This window comes from Schistocerca piceifrons, chromosome 2 (assembly GCF_021461385.2).
Source record: "Schistocerca piceifrons isolate TAMUIC-IGC-003096 chromosome 2, iqSchPice1.1, whole genome shotgun sequence".
NCBI lineage: Eukaryota > Metazoa > Arthropoda > Insecta > Orthoptera > Acrididae > Schistocerca > Schistocerca piceifrons.
In genome coordinates this window covers 546,343,891-546,352,223 of record NC_060139.1, presented here as the reverse complement: position 1 = coordinate 546,352,223, position 8,333 = coordinate 546,343,891, and positions in this window count along the sequence as shown.

The window sequence follows — 8,333 nt, the reverse complement described above, 5'->3', positions numbered from 1 at the left end:
GTTCGAGTCTCGGTCGGGCACACAGTTTTAATCTGCCAGGATATATGTATATGTGTGTGTGTGTGTGTGTGTGTATGTGATACAGGGTGGCCCATTGATAGTGACCGGGCCAAATATCTCACGAAATAAGCATCAAACGAGAAAACTACAAATAACGAAACTCGTCTAGCTTGAAGGGGGAAGCCAGATGGCGCTATGGTTGGCTCGCTAGATGGCGCTGCCATAGGTCAAACGGATATCAACTGCGTTTTTTTAAATAGGAACCCCCATTTTTATTACATATTCGTGTGGTACATAAAGAAATATGAATGTTTTAGTTGGACCACTTTTTTCGCTTTGTGATAGATGGCGCTGTAATAGTCACAAACGTATAAGTACGTGGTATCACGTAACATTCCGCCAGTGCGGACGGTATTTGCTTCGTGATACATTACCCGTGTTAAAATGGACCGTTTACCAATTGCGGAAAAGGTCGATATCGTGTTGATGTATGGCTATTGCGATCAAAATGCCCAACGGGCGTGTGCTATGTATGCTGCTCAGTACCCTGGACGACATCATAAAAGTGTCCGGACAGTTCGCCGGATAGTAACATTATTTAAGGAAACAGGAAGTGTTCAGCCACATGTGAAACATCAACCAGGACCTTCAACAAATGATGATGCCCAAGTAGGTGTTTTAGCTGCTGTCGCGGCTAATCCGCACATCAGTAGCAGACAAATTGCGGGAGAATCGGGAATCTCAGAAACGTCGGTATTGAGAATGCTACATCAACATAGGTTGCACCCGTACCATATTTCTATGCACCAGGAATTGCATGGCGACAACTTTAAACGTCGTGTACAGTGCTGCCACTGGGCACAAGAGAAATTACGGGTCGATGGCAGATTTTTTGCACGCGTTCTATTTATCGACGAAGCGTCATTCACCAACAGCGGTAACGTAAACCGGCGTAATATGCACTATTGGGCAACGGAAAATCCACGATGGCTGCGACAAGTGGAACACCAGCGACCGTGGCGGGTTAATGTATGGTGGGGCATTATGGGAGGAAGGATAATTGGCCTCCATTTTATCGATGGCAATCTAAATGATGTCTACATCTACATTCACATACATACTCCGCAATTCACCATACGGTGCGTGGCGGAGGGTACCTCGTACCACAACTAGCATCTTCTCTCCCTGTTCCACTCCCAAACAAGACGAGGGAAAAATGACTGCCTATATGCCTCTGTACGAGCCCTAATCTCTCTTATCTTATGTTTGTGGTCTTTCCGCGAAATATAAGTTCGCGGCAGTAAAACTGTACTGGAGTCAGCCTCAGATGCTGGCTCTCTAAATTTCCTCAGTAGAGATTCACGAAAAGAACGCCTCCTTTCCTCTAGAGACTCCCACCCGAGTTCCTGAAGCATTTCCGTAACACTCGCGTGATGATCAAACCTACGAGTAACAAATATAGCAGCCCGCCTCTGAATTACTTCTATGTCCTCCCTCAATCAGACCTGACAGGGTTCCCAAACGCTCGAACAGTACTCAAGAATAGGTAGTATTAGTGTTTTATAAGCGGTCTCCTTTACAGATGAAGCACATCTTCCCAAAATTCTACCACTGAACCGAAGACGACTATCCGCCTTCACATTAGATGCTTGTTCCACTTCATATCGCTCTGCAATGTTACGCCCAAATATTTAATCGACGTGACTGTGTCAAGCGCTACACTACTATTGGAGTATTCCAACATTACGGGATTCTTTTTCCTATTCATCTGCATTAATTTACATTTATCTACACTCCTGGAAATTGAAATAAGAACACCGTGAATTCATTGTCCCAGGAAGGAGAAACTTTATTGACACATTCCTGGGGTCAGATACATCACATGATCACACTGACAGAACCACAGGCACATAGACACAGGCAACAGAGCATGCACAATGTCGGCACTAGTACAGTGTATATCCACCTTTCGCAGCAATGCAGGCTGCTATTCTCCCATGGAGACGATCGTAGAGATGCTGGATGTAGTCCTGTGGAACGGCTTGCCATGCCATTTCCACCTGGCGCCTCAGTTGGACCAGCGTTCGTGCTGGACGTGCAGACCGCATGAGACGACGCTTCATCCAGTCCCAAACATGCTCAATGGGGGACAGATCCGGAGATCTTACTGGCCAGGGTAGTTGACTTACACCTTCTAGAGGACGTTGGGTGGCACGGGATACATGCGGACGTGCATTGTCCTGTTGGAACAGCAAGTTCCCTTGCCGGTCTAGGAATGGTAGAACGATGGGTTCGATGACGGTTTGGATGTACCGTGCACTATTCAGTGTCCCCTCGACGATCACCAGTGGTGTACGGCCAGTGTAGGAGATCGCTCCCCACACCATGATGCCGGGTGTTGGGCCTGTGTGCCTCGGTCGTATGCAGTCCTGATTGTGGCGCTCACCTGCACGGCGCCAAACACGCATACGACCATCATTGGCACCAAGGCAGAAGCGACTCTCATCGCTGAAGACGACACGTCTTCATTCGTCCCTCCATTCACGCCTGTCGCGACACCACTGGAGGCGGGCTGCACGATGTTGGGGCGTGAGCGGAAGACGGCCTAACGGTGTGCGAGACCGTAGCCCAGCTTCATAGAGACGGTTGCGAATAGTCCTCGCCGATACCCCAGAAGCAACAGTGTCCCTAATATGCTGGGAAGTGGCGGTGCGGTCCCCTACGGCACTGCGTAGGATCCTACGGTCTTGGCGTGCATCCGTGCGTCGCTGCGGTCCGGTCCCAGGTCGACGGGCACGTGCACCTTCCGCCGACCACTGGCGACAACATCGATGTACTGTGGAGACCTCACGCCCCACGTGTTGAGCAATTCGGCGGTACGTCCACCCGGCCTCCCGCATGCACACTATACGTCCTCGCTCATAGTCCGTCAACTGCACATACGGTTCACGTCCACGCTGTCGCGGCATGCTACCAGTGTTAAAGACTGCGATGGAGCTCCGTATGCCACGGCAAACTGGCTGACACTGACGGCGGCGGTGCACAAATGCTGCGCAGCTAGCGCCATTCGACGGCCAACACCGCGGTTCCTGGTGTGTCCGCTGTGCCGTGCGTGTGATCATTACTTGTACAGCCCTCTCGCAGTGTCCGGAGCAAGTATGGTGGGTCTGACACACCGGTGTCAATGTGTTCTTTTTTCCATTTCCAGGAGTGTATATTTAGAGTTAGCTGCCATTCTTTACACCAATCACAAATCCTGTCCAAGTCATTTTGTATCCTCCTACAGTCACTGAACGACGACACCTTCCCCTACACCTCTGCATCATCAGCAAACAACCGCACATTGCTATCCACCCTATCCAAAAGATCATTTATGAAGATAGAAAAGAACAGCGGTCCTACAACGCTTCTCTGGGGCACTCCAGATGATACCCTCACCTCCCATGAACACTCACCATCGAGGACAACGTACTGGGTTTTATTACTTAAGAAGTCTTCGAGCCAATCACATATTTGGGAACCAATCCCATATGCTCGTACCTTAGTTAGGAGTCTGCAGTGGGCCACCGAGTCAAACGCTTTCCGTAAGTCAAGGAATATGGCATCCGTCTGATACCCTTCATCCATGGTTCGCAAGATATCATGTGAAAAAAGGGTGAGTTGCGTTTTGCAGGAGCGATGCTTTCTGAAGCCGTGCTGATGCATGGACAGCAACTTTTCTGTCCATAAGGAAATTCATTATATTAGAACTGAGAATATGTTCGAGAATCCTGCAAAAAACCGATGTTAAGGATATTGGTCTGTAATTTTGAGGATCCGTCCTTCTACCCTTCTTATATACAGGCGTCACCTGCGCTTTTTTCCAGTCGCTCAGGACTTTACGTTGGGCAAGACATTCGCGATAAATGCAAGCTAAGTAAGGAGCCAATGCAGTAGAGTACTCTCTGTAAAACCGAGTTGGAATCCCATCAGGACCTGGCGATTTATTTATTTTCAACCCATTCAGCTGCTTCACAACCCCAGGGATGTCTATCACTATGTACTTCATACGGGAATCTGTATGAGACTCAAACGGCGGTATGTTTGTACGATCCTCCTGCGTGAAAGATTTTTCAAATGCTAAATTTAAAATTTCAGCTTTCGTTTTGCTGTCTTCCGTTGCAGGCCAGACTGATCAGTGAGTGACTGAATGGAAGCCTTCGACCGCTTACCGATTTTACATAAGACCAGAATTTCCTTGGGTTTTCAGCAAGATCTTTTGATAAGGTATAACAATGGTAGTGGTTGTATGCTTCGCGCATCGCTCTTTTTACAGCAGCACGAATCTCTACTAACTTTTGCCTGTCCTCACTCTCCCGATCTTTCTTGTACCACGAGTTCAACTGTCTTTGGTTCCTGAGCATTCTCCGAATTGCTCTGTTAAACCATGGTGGGTCTTTTCTGTCCGTAACCCACATTTTCGGCACATACATGTCCAATGCGTGATTTACAATGTGTTTAAAATTTGCGAATAGTTCTTCCACGTCCATCGTACCGGAAGTAAATGAAGTCGATTCATTTACTAAATGGGATGCTAACAACTGCTTATCTGCTCTTTCTAGTAAGAATACTCTTCTGGCGTTCTTGACCGACTTTTTAACTTTCGTAACCATAGTCGTAATGACAACATCATGATCACTAATCCCTGTCTCAACAATGACACCGTCGATAAGGTCTGGTCTGTTCGTGGCTACCAGATCTAAAATATTTCTATTACGCGTTGGCTGTCGATTTGGCTGCTCAAGACACTTTTCGGATAATGTGTTCAAAAGTAATTGACACGACGGCTTGTCTGTACCACCTGTAATGAATCCATAGACATCCCAGTCTATACTAGGTAGGTTGAAGTCGCCTCCGACTAATATAGCATGATCCGGGTACTTCTGCGATACAGGGTGTAGACTTCCTTTGAATGATTCTAGAACTGTCACGGTGGAACCTGGTGGCCAATAATAACACCTAACAATTAACTTAATTTCTCCTAGCCCTGTTAAACGCGTCCAGGTAACTTCACAATCACACTCTACTTCGACCTCAGTAGACACAATATTTTTGGCAACTGCAATGAAGACACCACCTCCTACGGTGTCTAATCTGTCTTTCCGATACACGTTCCAACCCTCACTAAATATTTCAGAACTTCCTATCTCAGGGTTCAGCCAGGTCTCAGTCCCGAGAATAATTTGCGCGCCACTCGCTTACTGGAGGGCAGTAAATTCAGGAACTTTATTCCGAACCCTCTGATAATTTACTGCTAATATCTTGATAGCTGAAGTGTCTTTACACTGAGCGCGTGCTGATTTCCCTGCCTGCACGTCGACTGGTGAGTGTTCATCACGACACCTCGCACTACTGCCTAACCTAAAAAAAAACCCATATGCACGCCACAAGTACTCCACTACCCGAGTGGCTGCTTCCTTTGTGTGGTGCACCCCTGACCTATCTAGGGGGGGGGGGGGTCCTACAATTCCCCACCCAATAGCGCAAGTCTAGAAATCTGCAGCCAAGACCGTCACAGAGTCGACGAAGCCTCTCGTTGGGAACCCCACTCGGCTCCAGACCAAAGAACCCCAATCCACTCTGGGAACGATGCTGCAAATAGAGAGCTCTGCTTGCACCCCGCGTGAGAGGCCAGTGGTCTTCACCAAATCCGCCAGCCGCCTGTACGAACTAAGGATCGCCTCAGAACCCAAGCGACAGGCCTCATTGGTGCCGACATGAGCAACTACTTGCAGACGACTGCACCCCGTACACTTGTAAGTAGGCTGTCTAGATTTTTATATGAGTAATGCCACGTAGCGCTCTGTATGAAAGTCACTGGCTGTGCTGTGTGCAGTCTGTGGCTAGTTTGCATTTTTGTCTGCCATTGTAGCGTTGGGCAGTTGGCTGTTCACAGCGCATAGCGTTGCGCAGTTGGAGGTGAGCCGCCAGCAGTGGTGGATGTGGGGAGAGAAGTGGCGGAGTTTTGAAATTTGTAAGACTGCATGTCATGAACTGCTATATATATTATGACTTTGGACGACTATTAAGGTAAATACATTGTTTGCTCTCTATTAAAATCTATCATTTGCTAACTATGCCTATCAGTAGTTAGTGCCTTCCGTAGTTTGAATCTTTTATTTAGCTGGCAGTAGTGGCGCTCGCTGTATTGCAGTAGTTTGAGTAACCAAGATTTTTGTGAGGTAAGTAATTTGTGAAACGTATAGGGTAATGTTAGTCAGGGCCATTCTTTAGTAGGGATTTTTGAAAGTACGATTGCGTTGCGCAAAAAATATTGTGTGTCAGTTTAAGCACAGTCTTGTAAAATTGTTCAAAGGGGATGTTTCATATGTCGACCCTTAGCCGAGGATACCTCACTGGAATCTTCTGATTTTTTCTTGTAGTTTGTGTAATTAGTGTAGATTTTGTTTATTGCTAGCGCGTAATTGTAGAGAGAATCTCCTTTGTAGTTGCAGTCTTTCATTGTTGTACATTAAAACAGGTGTGGCACACATGTAAATTTGCACCAAGTATTTCGCAGCTGCGCTTGCAATTAACTAGATATTATTTTCAGTGCTATGTTAATGTGTTCTCTTATTTTTGCTCTTCAAATTGTGTTTTTCTGTGTTGTCGTGTGAAATCTTGTGACAATAATGGCGTGTGAAAAACGCAATACTAGGCTCCAAAGTAAACTGAGAAATGATAGTGAAGACGAAAGCAGTGTGTTAGCGCCACCATGTAATGAATTAACTAACGTTCAAAGTAGTAATTTGGTAATTGTGCATAGGGAAATGGAGTGGGCTGCAAATAATGGTGTAGGCAGTGAAACAATTAGTGAACAGGGATGCATTATCGATCGATCGGTCGGCAACAGCTCGCCTCAGGATGCCGAAATGACAGGACATAATCTTGCAAATACTGTAGATTCAGGTTTTGCGTCCTCACCGTTTTCTCAAATAAATCAAGACACATTTTCTGCTTTTCAAAATGCGAATATTGCCGGTTCAAATGCACTGCCGAATAGCACTGAGGAACATGTTTCAGACACCAGTGCACTGTTATTACAGTTAATGCAACAAATGGGACAAAGGCTACAAAAGTTAGACACAACGCTTGAACAAAATCAGAAACAAATGGGACAAAATCTTCAAAAATTAGACGCAATGGAACAAAATCTTCAAACGTTAGACACAATGGAACAAAATCTTCAAAAGTTAGACACAATGAAACAACACCAAAGACAAACACAGCAAAAGTTAGACGCAATGGAACAAAATCTTCAAAAGTTAGACACCACACTTGAACAAACACGTGAAGATTTAACTACTGAGTTACATAAAATCTAATCGAAATGTCAAAAAGTCTGTAATGACGTAAAAACACAAATTTGTGAGCATTTCCAACCTATTTTTTCGCGTCATGAAAATGCATTACAGAATCACGAAGCAGCCATAAAAGAACTCCAAACGATTGTTCATGAAAATCACGACACCTTGCAAGCTAAAATTGACTCAGTTGCATCTACCGATTTGGTTACGCAACTTGCAAAAACTCAGGAAGACTTAAAGGACACAGTAGATACGATTTCAACACAAATGGACACTCTGAAACTTGGTTCAGAAAAACACACAGAGGAAATAATTTCACTATCGGATAAAGTAGCCGAACTTTCAGATCAGTTCACTAACTTATCTACAAAGGTAGATAATGATCTGAATGACACAAGATCTGTAGCCTTCACGGACACTGAAGAGTATGAACAAATTAGGAAATTGAATCAAAATCAGAATCAAATTAATACGCAACACCAAAGAGAAATCTGGGAAGTACAAGATCAGTTGATACAGGTAATACAGGAATTACATATTTTAGAGGACACTCACGCTCCAATACGGGAAGAGGAACATAGAAATACGGAACGGCCACAAAATAATAACACAGGGCACTTCAGAAATTATGAAAGAAATTGGCAAGGTGCACCGAATTTTGAAATTGAACCGCCGAAACGACGTAACAATGACCGATATGCGACTCGCCGACATGATGATTTTGACTATAAGCTGTTCATTACTACACGTAAATTTAAAACATTTAAGAATTCTGGCAACGACATTCATCCACAAGCATGGCTCCATCAATTCTCTCATTGTTTTCCTCCCAACTGGTCATTAGAGCACAGATTAGAATTTATGTGTGGCTGTTTAGAGAATGAACCAGCTGTAAGAATGCGATCGGTCATTCACGATTGCGACAGTGAAGGAGAATTTTATCATGCCTTCCTCTCAGCATATTGGTCTCAAGCTACACAAGACCGA